Here is a 26,373-nt window from a genome sequence, read left to right as displayed (position 1 = left end):
GGCGATGTTACAAGAGGTAGCATATCAACATTGTCAACCACAGTTCATCACATATAATTCAAATCAAAACTCTTCTGCATTAAAAAAAAGGACAGTGCACATACATTTTGAGGTTGTTCTTGATCTTAGATTCCTCCCCCTTGCTTGGAATTGAGACACTGAGCTCTGGAAACCCCAATTGGTAAATCATATATTTCCCCAGAAACAACTGATTGCACGTTAACAAGGAGAAGTGTCTTCACTTAGTGAATATAGATTGTGAAGTTTGTGCCAGCTATTATCATATGGATGAAGTTGACAAGGTAATGTACTAGATAAATGCTACAGAGAAACATATTGCTTGAAACAAGGATGACATCTTCTGTTATTGACTGACATGGCAGATGAATCTTGCTTTAATACTAGTGAATATTTTTATCACATATGAAAACAATGCTCACTATGAAGGTGAAGGACTGGCTTATTTATTGATCTCTGAGAGATCAATCAACACCATTCCAAGCATCTATAGTTTGAGGCAATCAATTTCAATCTGTCTAAAGGTAGTGCTTTCCCTGGAGACAAAGAAAGAGGGAGAGAGGAAAACCCAAGACAAATGTAGTCTTCTTGCTTTTCCAGTTTGAGTCTATGATCTGGTTCATATATATATATACACAGTAGAGTCTCACTTATCCAAGCTAAATGGGCCGGCAAAAGCTTGGCTAAGCAAATATGTTGGATAATAAGGAGGGATTAAGGAAAAGCCTATTAAACATCAAATTAGGTTATGATTTTACAAATTAAGCACCAAAACATCATGTTATACAAAAAATTGACAGAAAAGGCAGTTCAATATGCAGTAATGTTATGTTGTAATTACTGTATTTACGAATTTAGCACCAAAATATTATGATATATTGAAAACATTGACTACAAAAATGGCTTGGATAATCCAGAAACTTGGATAAGAGAGGCTTGGATAAGTGAGACTCTACTGTATGTATGTATTACACACACACACATACATGAAATTATTTAGGCTGAAACTACACTGGCATTTCTTAAAACTTGGAAAGGATAATTGTCACAATAGATGGTGTTCAATCCCTTAGTGTCCTACAGGGCCAGTAGAAGATCCTGCTGGATTTCAGTTTTTACACTTGCTAAGGTATTGCCAACCTAGCAGTACGAAAACATGCCAATGTGAGTAGATCAATAGGTACCGCTCTGGCGGGAAGGTAACGGCGCTCCTTGCAGTCATGCTGGCCACATGACCTTGGAGGTGTCTACGGACAATGCCGGCTCTTCGGCTTAGAAATGGAGATGAGCACCAACCCCCAGAGTCAGACATGATTGGACTTAACGTCAGGGGAAACTTTTATCTTTTTAAGGTATTGCTTTAGGAAAAATTTTCATCATTTTTGGGGACTTGAAGGCTGTAAAACATTATATCAGATAATGACTCAATTTCTGTCGTTCATGCCTGACTTTGTTCAGGATTACATGAAAGGCATTGTGTAGTTGCCTTTGACTTTGCAGAAAGCCTTGAATTTGACAACTTAGAAAGCTCTAATGTTTGCTCTGACTCCCACATAACCATACAGTCTATGAAACTCTAAACAGTTTAGGCCTTGCTTGTTTCAGGCACCGTCATCCTCCAAACAATAGTTGGTGCGAAATATCTTTGCACACATACATGCCTTGGCATGGGCTGCTTGATCATTCTATTTGGAGAAAACTCAGATAGTTTATATATTGTTTCCATATATATTTTGTACAATATTGCAAACTGTCATGCTATCTTCCCTTAATCATATCTCTCTCTCTCTCTCTCTTTCTCTCTCTCTCTCTCTCTCTCTCTCTCTCTCTCCCCTCTCTCTCTCTCTCTCTCTCCCCCCCCCCCCCAATTCTCTAAGATGAGGAGACTTAATCTTTCACAGGCTAATCCTGAAACCAGTTAAGTAAAGTAATTGGATTTAAACTGATTTCATTTAATTGGCTGCAGTTGGGCTAAGTTGTCTTAAATCCAAGTACTTGAGCTAATTGTGTTGTAGTTTAGATTGGCTATTCAACACTTCGAGACTTACAATGGTCCCACTCTTTTAAAGTTCTATCACATTTTCAGTTGCTTACTTTGAATCTTTATTTATTTATTTATTTATTTATTGTGTCAGAAGTGAATTGAGACTACAATTATAATGTATAAAAAACCACAAAGTAAAAAATTTAGGATTATACTGCCTCCCCATCACACTCACACATGGAAACTTAAGAGCTAGTAATACAGTCATCTTTCATCACAAGGTCAGTATTACTTCTCATTTTTTTCATCAGGAGAAACAACAATATCGAAAACCAAAAGATCCTTTGCCCTGCCCAAAGCCCCTTACATTAAAAGAGGACTGACCCTGGTTTAAAAACACTTCTTTCTGAGGGATAAAACTGTTCTGCCCCAAATACCATAGGATACAAGAAACAGCGATCCACGTTAAAACAATTTATTTCCATTGGATCATATTGTTATGCATCAAACCCTATAGGATACAAGAGACTGCTGATGGCTGGGCAATGAAACAGGACAGGAAACTTTGATGGGTCCCATCCCACCTGTTTTTTCAGTTGGAACCATGGGAGTAAAGCACAATAAGAGGTAGGAGCTCTGAACACGATTGCTGGCCCATGTTCAGAGTTCCCTCCTTTCAGGAAGTTTCTGTCCCTTTTCAACCCTGGAACATGTGATAAGCTCCGTGCCTCTCCATGCTTGAAAAGTGTCCTATGAGGGGGAAATTTCTCAATGCGATGAGGTCAATTGCCGGAGTTCCCTCCTTTCAGGACACTTCTGCCTCTTTTTAACCAGTGAGGGCTATGCATGATGGTCAGAAGTAGTTTAACTTATGTGATGAGCTCAGTGCCTCTCCATGCTTGAAAAGAGGCTGAAGTGTCCTACAGCTGGGAAATTTCTCAATGTGATAAGGTAGATGTTAAAGTGTCTCCCTCTTCATTTTTAAAGGTGGTTAATAAGAATATAAGTGTTGCACTGATGCCAATTCAAAATTCTGTTTCAATTCAAAATTCTGTTTCAGCCGCAGCCTGACAGATGCTGCTGAGAAGGTCACAAACAGTCAAAAGGTAATGGCCTCCTGCTCTAGTTTGTTCCCAGCACTTTGGATATGCCAGAACTTCCTGCAAAATTGAAAAGTCCATCACATATGAATAATAGAGGTAATGGTGTCCATGATGATGATGTTTGTTATAATGGAATATGGCTTGAGTCCAGGCTGTTTGAACAACCAGAGCTCTCTGTTTGAGCCCATTAGAACTATAATATCTTCTAGGAAGTTTCTTTTTTCTGTCACACCCCTTTCCCAAACTTGTTTGGTGGGAACAAGAGAGGAGAACCTAGGGAGGCCAGAATACTTGTCTTATTCCATCATCAGGTTAAGAGATTTTTGTGTTATCAGGCTATTGAAAATTGACTGGAGTGGACATTAAATGCTACAAGGTGATTTTTTGAGATTCTATGGTTTTTAATGTTTTATAACTTTACACACACACACACACACAAACACACACACACATATCTCAAATCTAGACTGCAATTTGCTAAATCTAGATTGCATATCCTGCAGCACTCCACAGATGAAAACTAGTAAGCATGTGACCAAGCAACATCAGAGTGTAGTCAAGACAGCAAAGGTTATCAATAAAGAGGAATAGCAGTTTGCTTTTGCCTGAACCTACAGAGAAGGGCAAGATTCCACACATTTCCTGCTGACTTGACTGGGGGCAAATTATTTTTGTGCTTTGAATTCAGTTTGCAACTTTGAAAGTATGTTGACAACAAAAAGGGAAGGTTGAGGGAGGAGAGAGAAACTGGGATATCTTAAATGTAACTGAAAAAGTGGGCCGGCAGAGGGTTAATTGGGATGCTATCAAATCAGGACAATTGGAAATAATGACAGTATTATATTGTAGATAATGATCAGAGATAAGAATGAGCAGATAGCACTAATTTCTATCAACCAAAATAGCAAGCAGAAATGCCAAGTTTCTATTTGGCAAATAAAGAATTTTACAGGAGCAGCGCAATTGTGGTCTGTTAAGAAGAAGACACAAGACCCTAGAGTCTCTGCTAGTGCCTTTGTCTGCAAAAGCAATCAGGCTGGCAGAAGGGAAACGGCCTTTCAGTAGTGTCCATCTTCTGAAACCTCATTTTTTTTCAGTGCTAGAGTGGTTATGTCCACTAATTCACAGAGGACACAAAGGTAAGAGCTATTCAAAGGAGAATGAATTGTGTCAGAGTGTGGTAGATTCTCTTTCCTTGGAGGTTTTTAAACAGAAGTTAGATATCCCTGCATGGCAGAGGAATGGACTAGTTGGCTCCTGGAGTCCCTATGGACTATTTGAACAGCTGCCTTACTCATATTTGCTTCAAAGTATCACATAAAGAGACTTTCATGTTGCCCATCACCTCCCTATGCTTTGTGATTTGAACTGTGATGATATACTTAGGAGGGTTCAACCTAAAAGGCACCTTTTGATTTTTTTTTAAAAAAAGAAAGAAACAGAGAAATAAATAATGAAGGAATCAATGAACACACACACACACAGGCTTTAGATAGCAAGGGGTAATAGCCCTTTGGTGTTTGTTTTGCTGTCTGTATTCCTGTTCAGAAGATTTCATCTCACTTTCTGTCCCTGTGATAATTAGATTTTGAAAAAATTGATTTGTTTTGGAAACAAGGATTGGTGATCAGTGGAGACACCCTTTTCCTGTGATAACTCTTTCAGGAATGAATTTCCCTTCTGAGGGATAGATTTCTCTCACTTCCTATTGTCTCACCGCCATTCTTAATTAGGTGTTGTCTGTAAGTCAGATGTTTGTAACTCTGGGACTGCCTGTATATTTGAGCAGTTTATATAAGATGAAGTGTAGAAGTGTTTAGGAAACAGTTAATGAGAATTGGAAATACCTCTCATTAAGTATTAGTGCTGAAAATTCTTCAGGGTCCCTTTGAAGATGTATTATGTACTAGGCATGAGCGATCCATGAAAAAATGGTTCAATACTCGCTTTGAAAGTAGGGGGCGCTGGCACTTCGTTTTTAAAGTCATTTCCGAATTTTGAAGCAAAAAAATCAAAACTTTCCAAAACTTCCAAATATTCGTATGTACCTCGTTGATGGCGGATGCGGATGCGCATGAAGAAAAACATTATCGTCAATGGGGAAAATTGAGGGGCCTCTCCCTCCCTCATTTTTTGAGTTACCCTAATGAAATTTGCTACAGTAGTAGAACACAAAAACCACTGTTAGCTCACCAAATCTAAGAATGTTTGACTTATCCTCAGAGTTTTGGCAAATTTTCAAAGTTTTTATTAAAAACATTTTTAATAATAACAAAAATCTTTTCCTGGTTTGAAAGTGCTATTTCCTGTTTCATTGGGTTGCCTTTACTTTGAAAGTTGTTGCTCTACTTCAGAAACTTTGTTTTTGTGGCTGAAACTTTGTTAAATTGGTGGAGAGAGACTCAACAAACCATAATGTGCTATTTTTTATAGGACGATGTCCCTTGCTGTTTTTATGACAGAACCAATTAGGAAATGACATTTATCAACCCAGGAACAGAAATCATAGCACACCATCAAATCACTTCTGACAGATGGACATCAGTCTCTGAATAAGGAAATCTGTTCCTGGTTTGAAAGTGTTATTTCCTATTTCATTGGGTTTTCAGGGGCTGAGAGTGTGTGACTTGCCCAAGATCACCCAGTGGGTTTCCATGGCTGAGTGGGGAATGAAGCCACAATCATAGTCCAACTCTCAAACCTCTACACTACACCATGCTGTCCCAAAAAGGGGCCCGCTGTTTCTTCCTATGAGGCTTAGCCTTCTTCTACTCACGAGTGGCTTTGTTCCCTATGAGGTTTAGCCCACTTCCGATGTTACACTATGTCATAGGAAAAAACCTCAGTCTTTTGTTTTTTATGAATGCTCCCATGAGAAAATGTCTAAGGATGTGGGTGAACTACAGTTCCCAAAAGTCTTGTGTCAACCTTCCCAAAACTCCCCCAGGATTCACAGCTGGCCATGTTGGGTCTGTGTGCAAAGCTTCGTCCATATCTGTCACTTTTCTTCTTATCCCAGATTATATGGCAGTGGGGACTCATATAATCCAATTTAAATCAGATAATCTGGGATCACATCCTGGGATATAGGGCAGTGTAGATCCAGGCTGATTCCTCTTCCACACTGCTCCTCTATCCCAGGATCTGACCCCAGGTTATCTGCTTTGAACTGGATTATATGAGTCCACACTGCCAGATAATCTGGGATAAGAAGATAATCTAGGAGTGGGTTTCTTCCGATGGGGTTTAGCCTGCTTCTAACCAGGAGGGGAGGGAACATGCTCAGGAGTGGATGGGGGCTTACACATGTCACATACACACAAATATAGAGCAAATTTTAAAAGGAATACTACTAAAACATAGATTTAAAATGCAACCTTTTCCCTTCCCAGAATGATACTATTATATATATTTTAACGTGAGTCCCTTTCCATCTCAAATCTAGAGAGAAAAGTGGGATGCCAATAATAATAATAATCATCATCATCATCATCATCATTGAAAAGTAAAAATCAGTGAAAGTGAGGGCATAAATATGCCCAATGGCCAAACAATAAAGTGTCACCAGCCAGAGGCCTATAAATATCTGGGCATACTACAGCTGGACAACATCAAGCATGAACATGTGAAAACTGTGGTCAGCAAAGAATACACACAAAGGGTCAGAAAAATTCTCAAAAGCAAGCCCAATGGAGGCAACACCATCAAGGCCATAAACACCTGGGCCATACCTGTCATAAGATATACGGCTGGCATTATAAATTGGACACAGGTGGAACTGGACAATTTGGACAGAAAAACAAGAAAACTCATGACCATTCATCATTCCCTGCACCCTCGCAGTGATGTTGACCGGCTATATCTGCCTAGAAGATCAGGGGGCAGAGGACTCTTACAAGTAAAACAAGCAGTCAAAGAAGAAGAACATGCCCTGGCAGAATATGTCAAGCAAAGTGAAGAACCTGCTTTGATTGAAGTCAAAAATCAGAAACTCCTCAAAACACAGCAGACAAAAAACCAGTACAAGAAAACCGCACTACAAACTAGAGCTGACAGCTGGCACAACAAAACACTGCATGGAAAATTCCTTGACAAAATTGAAGGAAAAGCTGATAAGGAGAAGACCTGGCTCTAGCTCACGAATGGGACTCTGAAGAAGGAGACAGAAGGCCTGATCCTTGCAGCCCAAGAACAAGCCATCAGGACAAAGGCAATTCAGGCCAAGATCGAAAAATCAGCTGATGACCCAAAATGCAGACTGTGCAAGGAAGCTGACGAAACCATTGATCATATCCTCAGCTGCTGTAAGAAAATCGCACAGACAGACTACAAACAGAGGCACAACTATGTGGCCCAAATGATTCATTGGAACTTATGCCTCAAGTACCACCTCCCTGCAGTAAAGAACTGGTGGGATCACAAACCTGCAAAAGTCTTGGAAAATGAGCACGCAAAGACATCACAGTTGTGGAAAAGAACAAGGTTTGGATCATTGATGTTGCCATCCCAGGTGACAGTCGCATAGATGAAAAACAACAGGAAAAACTCAGCCGCTATCAGGACCTCAAGATTGAACTTCAGAGACTCTGGCAGAAACCAGTGCAGGTGGTCCCGGTGGTGATGGGCACACTGGGTGCCGTGCCAAAAGATCTCAGCCGGCATTTGGAAACAATAGACATTGACAAAATCACCATCTGCCAACTGCAAAAGGCCACCCTACTGGGATCTGCACGCATCATCAGAAAATACATCACACAGTCCTAGACACTTGGGAAGTGTTCGACTTGTGGTTTTGCGAAACGAAATCCAGCATATCTATCTTGTTTGCTGTGCCATACAACGTCGTTGTGTTGATAATAATAATAATAATAATAATAATAATAATAATAATAATAATATCAGGGTAATTTAAAATAATAGGGGGGAGTTGTGGAAAATCCTTAGTAGGGTGATAGTTTGCTTTCCCTGCCCATTTCCAATTTTCTTCTTCCCCTGAAGTGGAAAGTCAGTCACACACCAGCCTGGGTGGAGACTTCTAGTTTGGGGTTTTGCCAGCACATTGCAAGGGAGATCCTGCAGAAGGCGAGGGCATTGCAAATCCAGGCTTGCTCCACTTCTGCAACCCGGGTTAAGAGCGGGAAGAGGAAATGGTTTGCAAGGGAGATCCTGTAGAGGCAAGAGCATTGCAAATCCAGGCTCGTTCCACTTCTGCAACCTGGTTTAAAACCCCATAGAAACCAATCACTCCAGGATGGGAAGGGGATTTCTCTCCTGAATAGCAACAATTGTTTGAATTTAAACACTTTCTCATATATCCGAAGGTTATCCGAAGATATTTTGAGGCATTAGCACCAACGTTTCGAATTGGCAAGTTAATTCCGAAGCGCCAAACCACCTCAGAACTCAGTTCAATATTAATACGATTAACAAATTTATTATGATTAACGACTTTTCCGAATTTTTTTGCTCATGCCCAAAAAAGCCAATCTGGGGCAGAGAGACAACAAGTTTAAGACAGTGAAGAGGTAATTTTATTATGGAGATGAGAACATTAATATCCTGTGACTAAGAGCTAGAGCAGCTAAAACTATTTTAAAGGACCACTCCTACCTGCTTGTTACCCCAGGTATCCATAACGACATAAGAAATCCTGCAAAAATCTACTGAGTTAGACATAAAGTTGGATTATTTTAGACCAAAGGTGCTTTTTAAGTATCTCTCCCAACCTTAAGTCTTGTGACTATGCAGTAATTGAACCTCACTCTCCAAATGGTCACATCAAAGACTAAATGCTCTTCACTGTAAATCTTAAGTAGTCTCACCTTTCCCTTCAGTGCTCTGAATCCATAAACCTTACCTGGAAATGAATCCCCCTGATTAATGGTAAGCGGAAGTAACTTCAATTAGGGGCTGAATGTGACCAGCTGCAGCCAGCATTCATCTCTAGATCCACTTGGGAAAACAGTAGCTATACCTTTACATTAAGCTTTGAATCACACACACAAAAGTAGGGGGAAAACCCACCCTCCCAACTTGCCAAATGACAGCAGCAAAGAGCGACACTCCTTTTGGTACTGGCCTCCTGCCAGTCAAGATCTTCATTTATTGTAATGAATTTGTGTCGTTAATATGTTGGATATGTGCAGCAATTGCAAAGTAGCACATTAGTAAAAAAGCTATCGCTTGGGATGCCAGAATTTTATTGCCATTGCTGATTTACAGGATGATAAGCAACTCTGCAATTGCCTTTGAGGACAGAAGAAGGACACCAAGCCTGGCAGTGGTAAGGCAATCTGGTTTTCACCATCTGAAAGGGGAGGGAGGTGAGACCAGGGGACTTCACTGGGCCTGTGAAAATGGGTGCTACCTTGATGGCTTAACCTGCATGCTTTACAATGTTTTCCCCTCAACAGAAAGATATAGCAGTTCAAGTACCTTATAACTTAGGACCACACTGGTCTATACAAAGTAAAGATGTAAGCTTGAATTGCTGTTTACTTTTATTCTTTTTTTCTTTCATGTTCTTGCTTTCCAGTCTTCAGAAGAGAGTGTCAGGGCCCACTTCTGAGATAGGCACCTGCAGTGAGACTGGGGCTATGTCTCTGGGGGTATGCAGGCTGTCAACATTGCCCCCCACCCAAACACACAGACACCAAAAATAGAGGTCATGTTCCTCATGTTGAAAATTAGCCTAACAACTTATTTGAAAAGTAAATTATAGTTATTGGAGATTTCCAGAAGAGGCAGTTCAAATTGTTAGGGCAGGAAAGGGCTGTCTGAAAGAAATAAGGGCTGCAAAAATAGTTTCAGAGTTGGACTTTTTTCAGCCTTGTCTTGTGTAGTCAAAATAGCACCATTCAAGTCACAAGTGGAGTGCCATAAGCAGGGTTCTGTCCTGGGCCCGGTTCTGTTCAATATTTTTATTAATGACTTAGATGAAGGGTTAGAAGGCAGGATCATGAAGTTTGCAGACGACAGCAAATTGGGAGGGATAGCCAATACTCCAGAAGACAGGAGCAGAATTCAAAATGATCTTAACAAATTAGAGAGATGGGCTGAAACTAACAAAATGAAGTTCAACAGGGACAAATGCAAGATACTCCACTTAGGCAGAAAAAATGAAATGCAAAGATACAGACTGGGGGACGCCTGGTTCGACAACAGTAAATGTGAAAAAGATCTTGGAGTCCTTGTGGATAACAAATTAAACATGAGCCTACAATGTGATGCAGCGGCGAAAAGAGCCAATGGGATTTTGGCCTGCATAAACAGGAGTTTAGTGTCTAGACCCAGGGAAGCCATGCTACCCCTCTATTCTGCCTTGGTCAGACCACACCTGGAATACTGTGTCCAGTTCTGGGCATCTCAACTGAAAGGAGATGTTGACAAGCTGGAAAGCGTCCAGAGGAGGGTGACTAAAATGATAAAGGGTCTGGAGAACAAGCCCTATGAGGAGTGGCTTAAAGAGCTGAGCATGTTTAGCCCGAAGAAGAGAAGACTGAGAGGAGACATGATAGCCATGAGAGGATGTCATAAGGAGAAGGAAGCAAGCTTGTTTTCTGCCGTGCTGGAGACTAGGACATGGAACAATGGCTTCAAACTACAAGAAAGGAGATTCCACCTGAACATTAGGAAGAACTTCCTCACTGTGAGAGCTGTTTCGCAGTGGGACTCTCCCCCCGAGTGTGGTGGAGGCTCCTTCTTTGGAGGCTTTTAAGCAGAGGCTGGATGGCCATCTGTCAGGGGTGCTTTGAATGTGATTTTCCTCCTTCTTGGCAGGTGGTAGGACTGGATGGCCCATGAGGTCTCTTCCAACTCTATGATTCTATGCTTCTGTGCAGAAAATATTGTTTTTCTTCACCAAACAACCACATGAGAATTTTGCACAGAATGAATCCCAAACTATAGCAGCCACGAAAAATTGAACTTTTTGCAGTGGAAAGAAAACTGATAAAAGTATTCATTGCTTCCTTCGTGTTGTAAATTCTTTCTTTGAAAGGATTGGCTCCTTAGTGTCCAGCTAATGGTTTGGGAGTACATTTTCATATGTAAAAAATGTTGCAGATTTGCATTAATGCACCTAGATTAGTATGCTGGTGCTCATGATGTAATGAAGTGACAATTTTACACAGGTATTGTGCCTCTGTATTCTGCCACTCTAATATTCAGTATAAGGATTTTGTACTGCTAATGTAGCATATATCTGCTTGTGGATATTTATGCTTTGTTGAAAAAAAGGTGGGGTTTTGACCTGTGTTTTCCACCAAGAAGTATCCTACTGCAGTTTGGCATCTGTCTCCCAACCCAGCTTACACTACTTAGCTTCTGCCTAATGGCACTGATGGCTAGTGGCCATTCTGAAATGTGGCTCCATCACCCACGCAAGAGCTTAGATAATGGATCTCAAGTGTCTAGTCGTAAAGTTGGTTTTGAGTTGCTGACCAAAACCATTCAAGTAAAACCATATGATGACTATTCTGCCACTTTTTTTTTTTTGCTTCTATGCAGACCAGAAACAGTTTTTCCTAGAGTGATACACGGAATAAAACCATAAGCAATTGAATGTGATTTTTAACTTGATTGTCACAATATCCTTCAGTTGTCTCAAACTGACCAGAACAATCCCAATTATATCTCTCAATTCCATTTCTTTAACTGCTTAAAAAAAATCAGTGTCTCATCATCCTATTATTTCCCTCAGCTTAAACCAGTTGCTGAAAACTGAGTTCAGAACATAAAAATAAATTGCAAATTACTCATCATGGGGAGAGAAGAATAAAAGAAAAATCTTACTCTTCTCAGTAGACCCTTATAAAAGCCAATTTCTATAATGTCTCATAGCTTGTGTGGTCTCCTTCACCTACAGCGTTTGAGCTCTTAGCCATACTCTTATGTTCCTTGGCCAAATGTGTCCCTGGTTTTCACTTGAGATGTTAGAAGGCATGCGTCAGTTGCCTGGGGGTTGGAAACCCTATGGGTTCTCACCACAGGGAAGTGGCTACCATATCACACTGTGTGGATGGGACATGTAAAGGGCTGTTAAGGAAGGATGTTTTTCTCCTTCTTGTGAAAGTTATTGTTATCTATCTGATAATGAGTGATACCTGAAACACAACCACAATGGTAAACAAGTCACCCATTGATTCTGGGTTAGGCTGAGTTTGACCTGGTGTATTTTTGCTTAAAAGTAAAGCAATAAATCTTTTTCACCCTTCTCCCCTCTTCATACAAAGTGTATTAAGCTGATCACATTATTCTATTCTCATGAGAAAATAAAATCCACCAAGTACACTTAATTTTAGGTCACTGGACAGAAACAAAGATTGGATACCTGGTGAAATCCAAAGATGATTTATACGGGTATCTCATTCAGCCCCATAGTACCTGCCAGTTAATGAAGACGTAAATGTGCTTAAAGATGACTAAGCCCTCCTCCATGGTATTCCCCAGTTCCCTGACCCTCAATCCATGCTCTCTTTCCCTGGCATCAGTATCATTATTGGGATCTTAGGAAGGAAGAGTCCATTTCCACCTGAACTGGGGCTGAGGCTGGGGGGACAAGGAGTATGGGGACAGTTTCAAGGTTTGATTCACCCTCCTAATGAACTTCCAGTGACCTTCCTCCCGAAGCCCTCAGAGGTCATGACCCATTGGTCAGGAATGACTAATGCAGAGATTTGTAACTTGTTAATAACAGAACTGAGCAATCAGCATAATGAAATCCATTTTTTTCAATTAAAGGATAGGCTGGAATGAAATATTAGAGCAGAGGATGGCTTGAGATGAAGCGGGGCACACTGGATCTTCATTTTTCAATGAGGTGATCCTCTTGCATGCGGTGACCCTGTGATGCCTCCTTCATGAGACATGATTATTCTTGCACACATCATTTTCACACCTTGGTGCCTAAAATGTCAAACATTGACATGCAAATACAAATTGTATCATGCATGAACCAAGCAAGTCAAAGGTCTTAAATGGTTGCATTATCTTAGAGTACATAACCCTGATTTTTTTGCTTCTCATCTGAAAGCAGAATCTTAACAAACCTAAAGACCCATATCCGTACTATAATTTTTTACCATGTTTTGATGGACACATGCAGTTTTTAACCTCTCTGTATTGTGTGTTTGGGACACTCAAAATAAACAATGTTTTCCTGAACAACTATTAAACATTTTGTCCATTTGTTTATGTATAGTACCGTAAAACCTTCTATTCATAGGGAAATATATTATTGGACTTTGGGTCCAGTAGACTGCAGATAATAGAAAACCCTAATTGAAATTAAGGACTTTCAGCCCAAGGATTGCCATACTTGTGCTGGAGGACCTAGAAAATGCTAGAAATAACATATTTTGACAGATCTAGATAAATGAAATAATTGATATTGGTCTTGCAAATATAGGGATTGTACTAAATTATTTAAGCAAATATTCCAAAATCCAAAAAAATCCAAAATGTTGCATTTAGTACTAGAAAACAATCTGTCCTTCTATGGCACCAAACTTAAAGTCCTACTGCAGTGTCCTTGAAAATAAAATGACACCAGGGTGACAGTAGGTTTGTGCAAAGAGAAAATTCCTTTACTTTTTACAGCAGAGAAGAAAATAAACAGCTTTATCTGCATGTAGCAGAAAATATAGTCCTTCAGCATTCGAAATAAGATATAGTTTAATTCAACCAACTTACTTACAAAACAAATAGTCTTTTTCAAAGAGCATTGTATCAACAATCTGCAGAAGAAAAATAACAGAGTTCAGCGCTCTCAGCAGCAGTTTGTAAAGAGCTCCAAATGGTATACTCAAACCTCTGTAGTTACTGTTGATTGCAGCAAGAGAAATCACTTGCATCTATTCACCCATGCAACATACCTGCATGTGGATCCTTCTTTACACATTCATCTATCTTAACCTTGGTGTTGATCCTTGCAAAAACTCACCCAGTTTTCTGTATACCTTAACACAAAACACTTCTGTTCTCCAAGAATTTAGGATAAGAAATATTTAATCTGTATTGGTTGCTACTTTGGAGAACTACAGTTGCTAGAATCTCCCAGGCCAATAGTTAACATGGAGTACTGGCCATTGTGGCTAGGAATTCTGGAGTTGTATCCCGCAAAAACTTTTCTTTCAAGCACTGTGCTGGTTTAGATTGCAGGTTGTTTACTCCATAACTTGTAACATAGTCCTCATAATGAAGGTTCTGAATCTGAAGTCGTGAACTTTATATGGAAGCAAAGCCAAATGACTAGAAGAAGTGGGCATAGCTGAATAACCTGTAATTTGCTTCTCTTAAAATTAATTTTAATAATTTAAAGGCTACCACCAACAGAAGCATACACTTGAGCTAAATTTTCAGATTGTGCATTGTTAAGACCGTACCATTAATTATTCAGGCCAGTTTCCCAGAGGATAGCAGTTTTTCAGCTTTTCTGAAGTTGCGTGTTTCACTAAAAAAACACTCCAGGAATTTTCATCCCCCAGCTTCTATTAATGCTTCTCCTTACATGTATGCATGGTACAAAGATTCATTCTTTCAATGTTGTATTTGTTATAAACACCAGGGAGTTGGATCTACAATCAAGTAGGTCAATGTCAACCCACTTCCTGAATCTGAAGTGCTGTGCATATTTTCATAACTGAATTGTAAATCTGGACATACATATCTCAGCTACATCTGGACCCAAACCCCATTTGCATCTTACATGTAAGTTCACCTATACATGCATAATTGAACATTTTTTACCAGTCCATAACACCTGCAGAGTGTTTGTCCATTATCTAAAAATGTTTGAGACCAGAAGAGTTTTTTAAAAAAAATCTTGGATTTTGGAATACCTGTATTTGCATATAAATACATAATGAGATATATTCAGTGTGGGGCCCAAATCTAAACCAAAAAATCATGTCCCAGATATACGTACTTTATACAATAATATGAAGATAATTTCATACATTATTTTAAATAATTTTGTGCATAAAATAAAATGTGAATGCATTGAACTATTAGAAAAGGATTCACCCACATGAGTAGACATACAATTGTAGATTTTGGAGTATTTTTGATTTCAGAATTCTAGGTAAAGGATGCTCAACCTGCATATATAAATGAAAATTCTCAGCAACCACCTTCCCTTCTTAAAATTGGTACTGGTACTTCACTATCTTGCAATGATTCTTATACAGCCTCCTTACTAAATTAATACCTAACTATAAGTCTTCTACATACATTTTGGCCACAGACAAAGGGTGGGGTATAGGTGGCCACAAATTGTTGCTGGGCTGCAACTCTCATTGCTCTTACTTAGCATAGCCAATGCCATTATATTTCCAATTTCTAGGTGTGGTTGTGAAAGCTGGACAGCGAAGAAAGCTGCCTGGGAAAAGAACAACTAATTTGAAATGTGGTGCTGGAGAAGAGTTCTGCACATACCAGACACTGCTAAAAAGACAAATGAATGGGTCCTAGATAAAATCAAGCTTGAACTCACCTAAGAAGCCAAATGACCAAATTGAGGCTATCATACTTTGGTCATTTCAATAAGTGACATGACTTGTTAGAAAAGATGGTGACACTTGACAATGTGGGATGTGTAGGAGAAGAGGAAGCTTGCACTCTAAGTGGATAGATTCAATCAAGGAAGTTACAGCCCTGAGATTGCAAGACCTGAGCAAAGTAGTTGATAATTGAGGCTCTTGTATTTCTTTCATTTGTAAGATTGCCATAACTCAAAGCTAATTTGACAGCAATTAACAAGGAAATATACTTCTATGTACAATATGTACACTGTGCTTGACATAAGATAAGAGGGGGGCTAACCAAAGATGAAATAAACTATTTCTGTAAAATTATTTACATTTTCCATAAAGAATATGTGAGAAAAGATACATCATTTGATTACCAATTTGCAACCCTCAGTCTGTCACCACAAAATGAAGATGTCCTAACCAGGCTGCAAAAAATCTATCTGTAGAACATCATGCTTAAAGTGTGCCTGGAGACTATGCTATGGTTAATCTGTTCCCATTAAACATTATTAACTAGAAGTTTGATGTGTCGAGGGATGTATGGGTACAGGTGCCCATTCTCTAATTGCATCTGGGAGTGAATATTACAATTGCAAAGCAGAAAAGAGGTATGAACCTATCCATGCACACAAGTGTATGTATACACAGAGCAACTCCTCTGCATTTGAGACTTAAGCAGAAAACCTCCCATCAAACCCTTCACTATTTCTTTTTTTCTCCTCTCTCTCACCTTTCACCCCTATAAACAGCTTACACCATGAAGGTACAATTAAAGCTCAACTCCCCATGGACCACAAAGAGAGGAGGGTTAGAGAAGGAAGCATAAGGCATTCTGCCCTGGTGTCATTAGTATAAATTGTGTTTGTGCAATTTATATTTTACAGCAGCCATGTCAATTAGTGTGGGAAATGTAATAACCCAATTGAGCACCCCCTCACTCAAAGCTAAATTGTAATCTGTTGTCTTCTTCTTTTCTTTGTGTGCATGTGTATGTGTGGGGGGGATGTTGAAGGGGAGGAAGAGATTTTTCTTGTTGATTAAATTGGGGGGAGTGTCTTTTGAGCCCCGGATGAAGTGATTTCTGGACATTTTCTGTATGCGTTGGAAGGCTCTAATGTTTTGAAAAGTAAAATTGTAGGATCAGGGAGAAAATCATATTAATATGATTACATCTTTACCTTTACCTTTTACATCTGCTTTTGTTTCCTGTGTGTGTGTGTGTGTGTGTGTGTGTGTGTGAGAGAGAGAGAGAGAGAGAGAGAGAGAGAGGAGGGGTAAATCAGAATTTTAACAACCCCTGTACTTTATTGTACTTTGAGAGAAGGATGTGGGAGGAACACAAGTGTGTGATGCCCTTAATAACAATTTTGCAGGTAAAATCTCTCACATAAGAGGCACTTAGATGATGTCATTGGAACTAAGTTGATAATGAAGTGTCCAGCAACTCTATGGGACTATACTGGATCAGTTTCAATTTGTGAATACTGTTGATGTGGACAGGCTCATTCTCTGTCCCTCTTGGCTCGTTGTCCAGAAAGGATATAGAATTCAGTCTCAAATACAACATATTAACACATTTCTAAGGAACGGAATTTTCCATTCTGTTTTAAAAAGTAATACTTACTAGACCACTGCTGAAAAGAACCCTCTCTGAATCCCCTGGACCTTAATAATTACAAACCAATCATTACAGATCTATCTCTCCTGGTAGGCCTACCTTGTCAATTTTAAACTATGAATTTTAAATTAACATTTTATTAGTATTGGTGTTATAATCATTGTTCTATGTTTTTTAATATCTGTGTGTTGTGGTCCTTTGTTTTATCTATACATTTCAATTGTGTTGTGCCCTGCCTCAAGAGGTGGCTAACAAATCATCATCATCATCATCATTCTGCCACCATGCTATCTTAACTACTTGGAAGGCGAATTGGCTGTGCAGGGAACAGATCGGAGACCATATAGTTGAATCAAAACAAGAATTCATTAACTGACAATAATTTAAAACTTTCCCTCCTCCTAAGTCTCACTACAAAGTCTTTATATGGAGAGGTAAAATCTTTGAGAGAAAGACACAGTTCTGGCCTAACTGAGGCTCTTGAGTCTTTATTTGTTCTTATTGTCTCTTTCTTGTATGGTGTTCAGCTGTCTCTAAGATGGTCTCAATATTAAACTCTGAGTGGACTTGAATACAGCTCATACAGCTCCAATTGGATGTACTATTTTGCAGATCCTCTGGCCTTCCTCTCTTTTCACGTTCCAGTCACGAAAAGGCTAACTCTTCCAAGAACCTGAAGTGCCTTGCCAGAGGCTCTGCCCCAAGAAGATTGTTAAAGGGGCAGGGCAACTGAGGCTTCAAATACAAAGAGGCTGTCTAGATTGACCCCCCCCAGAAACTGTACATAACCTCTCTAACTAAAAAGGGCTTAACTAGGGGTAAACAGTGAGGGTCTTCATGGGGCATGATAATCATCATTATCATCATCTCAACAGGACTCAATATCATTCATGGTTTCACAGATCCTCACAAAATCTGAGAATGTATTCCCCATTAATATGGAGGTCATACTAAATTAGATGACTCAACCACTTCAGTCACCTGAATATGAGTACAAAATGTTGATGCTAGATTTTAAATGGGGTTAAAACATAATTGGCTTGGGCTTTTTAATATGGCAGAAATAGGCATTGCCTTGATTTTGGAATAGCCATTAAAGAGGTTCAGGTTACCATTCAAAGAACAAACTGTATGAATAAAATCCAAGGAGGTAATGTGACCCTTCCAGGATTTCCTCTGCAGTTAACCATCAAAACTGTAGCTTTCATTCCCTGCAAGTTTTACAGTCCGGAACACACATATGTATTTCCTTTCTTTTCAGGCCTTTCAAATAATCCCAAATGGAGTAATTTTAATAGTTTGGCAGCCAGCAGTTTCCTCAGAGCATGAAATCCCTGAAGAGTGCCAACTTTGTATTATTCACTCTTGGGTTTTCAAAGGGTCTCAAATCATCCTTGAGTTTGTCTGAAAGAAAATGAAAGGTTTATGTAACCATGAATAGGGAACAGAAGTAAAATGAAACTCATATAAAAACTGTGGTAGGGAAAAGCTGCAGAGTTAGCCATGCTGAAAACACTAAGTCCTACTTTTGAGTAAATCTGCATAGTCTTATACAGTTCCCCTCCAAGCCTAAATACAAATACTAGGGAGATAAGTCTTCTTGAACAGAGTGAAAATTCTGAATAAACATACATAGGATTGCCCTGTAATGAATAAAATATTTCATACGGAATGTGGCAATTTTAAACTCAACTAAAAACCGAAATATCAGCTATTCACATTTGCAAATGAAATGTGCACAACTGCTTGCTTCAGTGAATACCAAAATTAAAATAGGCACTTGTGATATTTGCTAAATTACTTGAGACATCACTTGTTTTGTTTATTTGGTAATGTAATATTTGAAATATTTTTGAAACTTCCCTTTCACATGTCACACTGTGTTAACCTGAAAGACTAGCTCTTAAAAATTCAGTATGAACATAAACATGTCTGAAAGCTTAGATAATATGGTGGATGGAGAGAATTAGTAACAATTGATTAGTAAAATAATATATACAGAATGGCTATTTTTCAAACTTAAAATATTCCCTTTGTAAGCATATACAATCTAGCTCTTGTAGTGCAATGTGCCTATAGTATAGATCAGGGGTCCCCAAACTTTTTAAGCAGAGGGCCGGTCCACAATCCTTTAGACTGTTTAGGGGCCCAATTATCATTTGAAAAAAAAAGAACAAATTCCTATGCACACTGCACATGTCTTATTTGTAATGCAAAACAACAACAACAACGAAAGAACAATACAATATTTAAAAATGAAAACAATTTTAACCAACATAAACCTATCAGGATTTCAATGGGAAGTGTGGGCCTGCTTCTGACCAATGAGATAATCAAGTTAATTAGGATTGTTGTTGTTGTGTGCCTTCAAGTCATTTCAGACTTTGGGCGAGCCTAGGTCTAAAATTATTTATTTATTCATTTACTACATTTATTTACTACATTTATATCCCACCCTTCTCACCCCGAAGGGGACTCAGAGCAGCCGTATGTACATACAATATATTTTATTATTAGCATAACACAATATTAGCATTATATATTACTATATTGAACTATACCACTATACTGTAATATTATATGATATTATTATTAGTATTATATTGTATAACGTGATATTATTATCAATATAATATGTCTATAAAAAGGTAAAGGTTTCCCCTGAAGTTAAGTCCAGTTGTGACCGACTCTGGAGGTTGGTGCTCATCTCCATTTCTAAGCCAAAGAGCCTGTGTTGTCCATAGACACCTCCAAGGTCATGTGGCCAGCATGACTGCATGGAGCGCTGTTACCTTCCCGCCAGAGAAGTACCTATTGATCTACTCACATTTGCATGTTTTTGAGCTGCTAGGTTGGCAGGAGCTGGGGCTAACAGCGGGCGCTCACTCTGCTCCCGGGATTTGAACCTGGGACCTTTTGGTCCGCAAGTTCAGCAGCTCAGTGCCTTAACACACTGTGCCACCAGTGTGTTAAATATACAGTAGAATCTCACTTATCCAACATAAACGGGCCGGCAGAACGTTGGATAAGTGAATATGTTGGATAATAAGGAGAGATTAAGAAAAACATCAAAATAGGTTATGATTTTACAAATTAAGCACCAAAACATCATGTTATACAACAAATTTGACAGAAAAAGTAGTTCAATACTCAATAATGCTATGTAGTAATTACTGTATTTACGAATTTAGCACCAAAATATCACGATATATTGAAAACATTGACTACAAAAATGTGTTGGATAATCCAGAACGTTGGATAAGTGAGCGTTGGATAAGTGAGACTCTACTGTATTATTAATATGTTATATTATTAAAACTGATATAAAAATATAATATTATAAAACTGAGGGCGGGGGCCAGGTAAATGACCTTGAAGGGCCTTAGTTTGGGGACCCCTGGTATAGATAGTCTTCAACCACAGTTACTTGTTCAAAGAAGAAAAGGCAAGACATTTTTTTGTTTTCTAGTTTGAAAATACAACCTCCATTTTTACACATATAGGCTGATGTCTTGTTAATATTGCACACAAGTGTAAATTTACAGTATATTTTCAAAGTTGATTTTAGTCATTGCAAAATACCGTATTCTCTTCTACTCTCCATAACAACTATAGACACCCCACGAGACTCATCATTTGGGTGTGTTGCAGATGGACCATGGAGGGAATGTTATAGCCAGAAGTTCCCAGCAGTCTGCCTGGCCTAGCTCAGCCACTGTTGAAGGCAAGATACCAGCATTTTGAGCAAGCTCATGAAGGTCTATAGCTATACCTTCATGCCAGGTGCCTTGTTTATGCCTTCGTGCCAAGTCTCTGACTCTACAAAGTCCACTGGTTCCTTCTTAACATCAGTGTTCTCAAAACTCCCCAATCTGCCACTGATTGCAGGAATAGCCCACTTGGCACTGACACTTGAATTTCACTTAAAGATCCTCAAGCTATTAATGACAAAAATCAATATTATCAAAGCAGTAATGAGAGCTCTTATGGATTCATTTACCTCCTGCCTCCCTTTCCTTGAGCATGTCCCCTCCCTTCTTAATAAGGCTACTCTGCATTCAAGGTATTTTGGCTGACAGAGGCTCCTCCTCTGTTTAATTCTTGACAGCCACCACTGATATATTTCTCTCAAACCTTAGAATATGTTGGCCTTGAGGAACTCTTCTGGCACAATTAGGTAATCAGGTTGCCAGAAGAGTTTGATTCATATCTTTTTACCATCAGTAAAGTGATATCTATCACCCTGCAGACAGGACCATGATTGCTGAAGAGTACCCCTGGCCTTGATTTCTTCTCCATTTTTTAATCTCTGTAAAAAGGAAAAGGGGAGTTTGTCATATATTACTGCAAATTAGCCCTTAACATCTTATTCCTTGTTATATTAATATTATATTCTGAACTGTCATAAGCGATATTGTCTTACTGGTACTTGCAAACTGAGAGGACAGTTACACTTTGAAAGTTATCAGCATTCCGACCCATATACCGAGCCAAAAAGCTAATTCCTATTTAGGAATAGTAAGGGTCACAACTCTGGGTGTACTTATGAGTGCGGGAAAGGGTCACAGAAATGTCTATGATGACTAGCATTCCTTCATTTTCAGAAGTCATTCTTCTGCACCACAATCACCTTGGAATGCTTGTAATCTTAGTCCTTCCAAATAGATGCCATCATCTCTCTTAAAAGGTTTTCTTTGACCAGCACTTGGTCTATCTAGCTCAGGACTGACTAAATTGACTGACAAGGATTGCCCAACAGTTCTAACAGGAATATTACTTGGCCTTGGAGATGGCAGAGATTGAATGCAGGACCCTTTGAATGCTGTGTGTGTGTTCTGCCTTTTTACCTTTCTCTAATTGGAGGAATGGTGGCAGGTCTGGGAAGGGGATGTAATGTGTGCTTCTCCCATGCGGTCTGGGGTTTGTTCATGTCCAAGAGAAATGATATGACATCATCTCATAATTGTCCCTCCCATGCCACTAATGTAGCACCTCTCCACAAAAGTCGTCATTAACGCTGAAATACAACATCACCTGAGCATTTTTTTTTATGAAGCAGTGTGTTCGAGGATCAGGACATTCATAGAGATACCAAGATGCTTGTTTATGAAGCTACTGTCCTTCCAACTCTATTGTATACTTGTGAAACATGGACCACCTACAAACATCACTCTTGACTTCTGGAACAATTCCATTAATGTTGCCTTCAAAAAATCCTGCAAACATCTTGGGAAGACAGCCGGACAAACATCAGAGTTCTGGAAGAAGCAAAGACCATGAGCACTGAAGCCATGATTCTGTGCCACCATCTTTGCTGAATTGGCCAAATTGTCTGAATGCCCGATCACCATCTCTCAAAGCAGTTACTCTACTCTCATGCAATGTTGGTGGATAACAAAAGAGATTCAAAGATGAACTTAAAGCTAACCTAAAAATGTGGAATAAACACCAAGAACTGGGAAGTCCTGTCCCTAGAGCATTCTACCTGGAGGTCAGCTGTTACCAACAGTGCTGTGGATTTCAAAAAGGCATGAATAGAGGGCAAAGGGGTGAAATATGCCAAAAGGAAGTTGCATCAAGCAAAATCTTGTCCGGATCACCTTCTGGAAATGTATGTCTTCACTGCAAAAGACCATGTGTATCCAGAATAGGTCTCTGTTGTAGCCTGGTCAGATTCTGAGTGTTCGGAGAAGGAGGAAGGGGTGCTGGGAAAGATTCAGATAGCCCAGAGGAGGCTGAAAGGGGCCCCGACAGAGGTGTTTTGGAATCACCTTCTGGCAGTTCCCAAGTGAATGGAGATGGTAATGTCCATTCCCATGGGAACCTACCAGAAGTGCAGGCTGAGAGAAATGTGGGAGACAAATGTTTGTCGAGGTTAAGGTAATTGGAACTGAGATGACAGGGCATGCAATTAAGGCAGACTCACTTCTCGCAGTGAATTCGAGATAATGAGAAGGCAGGTGCAGAAGAAATGATCTCATGGGAGGAATTCTGGCTTTTTTAAAATGGTTCATGCTGGTATGATCTTTGTGAGAGCAATGCTGCATTCAGTTGAAGAGCTCTCCGTTTCTTGGTGCCTATGTTCTTGGAATTCATGTATTCAAGTTTCAAGCTGTTCTTGCTTTTAGTTCATGTGAGCCATAGTTTGCCTGTCTTAGATTCATGCTATCTTGCCTTTGGAAATCTTGGGAATTTGCTGTTGGGAACTTTCTTTGAATGGATTTTTGAACTATCGGTTTTCATGAACTTTGAACTTTGATTTTATCTTTGAATTTGCTTGCTTTTTATATACTCTGCTTTTAATACACTTATACTTATTGGATTACCTGGACAGTGTGTGGTCTGTGGTGAAAAGAGGCTTCAGGGCCCTAGTGCAGCAGTCTCTATAGTCACTTACAGACTAGGCTTGCACATTTTGGTTGAACCTTGAGCTGTTTCTGCTATCCGGATTCCAGGGAGGCCACAGTTCTATTTTTGCATGCCTCCCAAAAATGGACAGGTACCCAAATGGGCATTTTCCATCTGCCACCAGAAAATGTGGTTATCTCACCCATTGGTGGTAATGAGGGGCTCCATAGGCTCTCCTTCCTGTCATTTTCAGGGCTATTGGGATGAAAATGGCCACACTGTATGATCCAGAAATTATTAGGTATTGATGGTAAGTTTAGGGAGGTAAGTAGTTTTTCTGAGAATGAGGTTTTGCTGTTTGCTGGAATTCCTATAATTATTAATAACAATCCTTTAAAAGTACTACTTTGCTGAAAGAGAGGAGGGAGGAGAGATAAGAGAAAAAAAATGAAAGGCTTTAGTAGAGACTAAAGAGTGACAAAGCTCAGAGCTACCCTGAAAGAAAAGCACATCCACCCATAAGTCCCCAAATACCAAGCACCCACTCACTCAACTTTCCAACTCCCAGTCGCACTAAATAAAGAATCAAGAAAATAAAGGAAAATCAAAAAGATTCAAATCTAGAAGCCAAGTCAAGCCAAAAGATAAAGCTGAGAGAGAGCGACATGGCAATTAGACTGAAGTATGTCTCTCTAGAGCCAGGATGCAACTGTAAAATGGAGGTGCTTGCCTGTTTAAATCGACACAGCTTTGTAAAACACGTGTGGTGCGTGCTTCTGAATAATGCGTGCTTCCAAATAGCAGCAACCACATGGTCCAGCTCTGTTGGAAAAAAACATGGTGGCAGAGCCTTTGCTGTTATGGGTGTCCAAAGAAACTGAACAAGAAGAAAGAAAACAGCCAAAACGAATCTAGGCACAAGTCTACAGAACCATGCCAAGACTCTATTCTGGAAGACAATTATACTCTGCCACAAATGATAGCCTATGATGATGAGAAGAAGTGCTAAGGTCATTTTCTAGATAGAGTCCCCTTAAGTCAGTGTCAACTTGAAAACATAACAGCAGTAGCAACAATCTGTAGATGAATTCCCCAAAATCAATGCCTAAGAAAATCCTATGAAATTTATGAGGTGTCCCAAAAGTATTGAGAATGATTGCATTTTTATTGAACATATATGCAATTACAGTTTATTGCCTTGAAAATAGGCTACTTGTGATGAAATACTGTGACTCCAGCATTGCTGCCATTCTTATTAGCAGTAAAGAAAGTCTTCACTTGAGATGTGATTCAAAGCCCTCATTGCAGCTTCCTGGATGTTTTCAACTGTCTCAAAATGATGTTTTTTGAAGTAGGGTTTGGATTTGGTGTAAGCAATTGCACTGAGCCAAGTCAGGGCTGTATGGTGGGTGGAGAAACATTCAGAACAGTTTTCACACAAGCCACATTGTTCTCAGTTCTGCACTTTTGCCTGTGTGACAAGACAAGAAAACTACTACACATTTTGTTAACATACCACAACTGCTACAAAGGCCCAGGATCAACTGAGGAAAATAAAATGGTGTGCCTGGATTCCTCCTCCCCTTGCCTCAATCCCCACTTCCCTTCCCTGGCCCCTTTGCAAAAAATGGTATCTCATTACATTTGGAATAGACCATGTGTACACATGAGAAATCTGAATTCTATGTTCAAATCATAATGGTTCATAACTTTTTATCCCTAATAATTGGCTATGGTGAGTAAGGCTAATAGAAACAGTAGTATTCAACATCTGGAGGATACCAGGTTGCTGACTCCTAAAACCAAACTTCAGCATCAACTTCTGTGATCTAGGTTTTAATGGATAATATAAAGCAGTAGTGGGTCATTTGCTTTGACATATAAGATATTATAGTTGAATGTGTTTATCTTGTTGGCAGTATGGAATTTTAAGTGTTGCTTGTTCAAAGCTTTTGGAAGTCAGAGAGATAAAACTCAGTTATGTAATTTTTATGAAAGTAAAGCAACATTTATCCTTCCTATTTCTCCACACTATGACATACTGGAAAAGTTTTTAAACATGCGGAGTAAATGAATTTACAATCTGCTTCATATTAAAGGCTTCATTGGTGGGGAGGTTTACAAAATTATGAATTTGGTATATAAGAGTTGCCCAAACTATCAGAAATGAAGTGGTGAGGAGCTGACCTGTACCTTTAACAACATTCAGGCAAACACATTTAATCTACCTGCTGATTCTTTGGCTCATGAGTCCCATTCCCCATCTCCCTACATCTAATTTTAGTCTAGATGTGACTGTGTGATTAGGGTTGCCAAGTGTCCTTTAAATTAAGATATGCTTCTTATGTCAGGGTTGGAAAGCTTATCAGACTGGCAAGTGCCCCTTGTTATGAAGGGTGTCCTCTACTAGAATGTAGGAAATATTGTTTTATATAGCCTGAACAAAATGTCAAACTATTCCACATTTTGTGAGTGTGGTCTATTAATAAAGATAAAAATCGGTGCATCATGTAATGGAGACATTTTAATGCATAAATATGTATATGTTATTTTTTATAGAGAAACACATGCTTAAATTAATTTAAATGAAACTTGTTAATAGCAACTTTTGATCATCATTTCTACTGTTCTTTTTGCTATTTTGATCCATTAAAATGGTTCTAAACTGTGCTCAGAAGTAGGGGGAGCTGGCGCTTCATTTTTCAAGTTGTTTCCCAATTTTTGGGGTAAAAGTTTCAGAACTCTAATAAGACTTAGGAGTCTTCGTAAGTA

This window comes from Anolis carolinensis, chromosome 2 (genome assembly GCF_035594765.1).
Source record: "Anolis carolinensis isolate JA03-04 chromosome 2, rAnoCar3.1.pri, whole genome shotgun sequence".
Classification (NCBI taxonomy): Eukaryota; Metazoa; Chordata; class Lepidosauria; order Squamata; family Dactyloidae; genus Anolis; species Anolis carolinensis.
Note: the sequence above shows the minus strand (reverse complement) of the source record.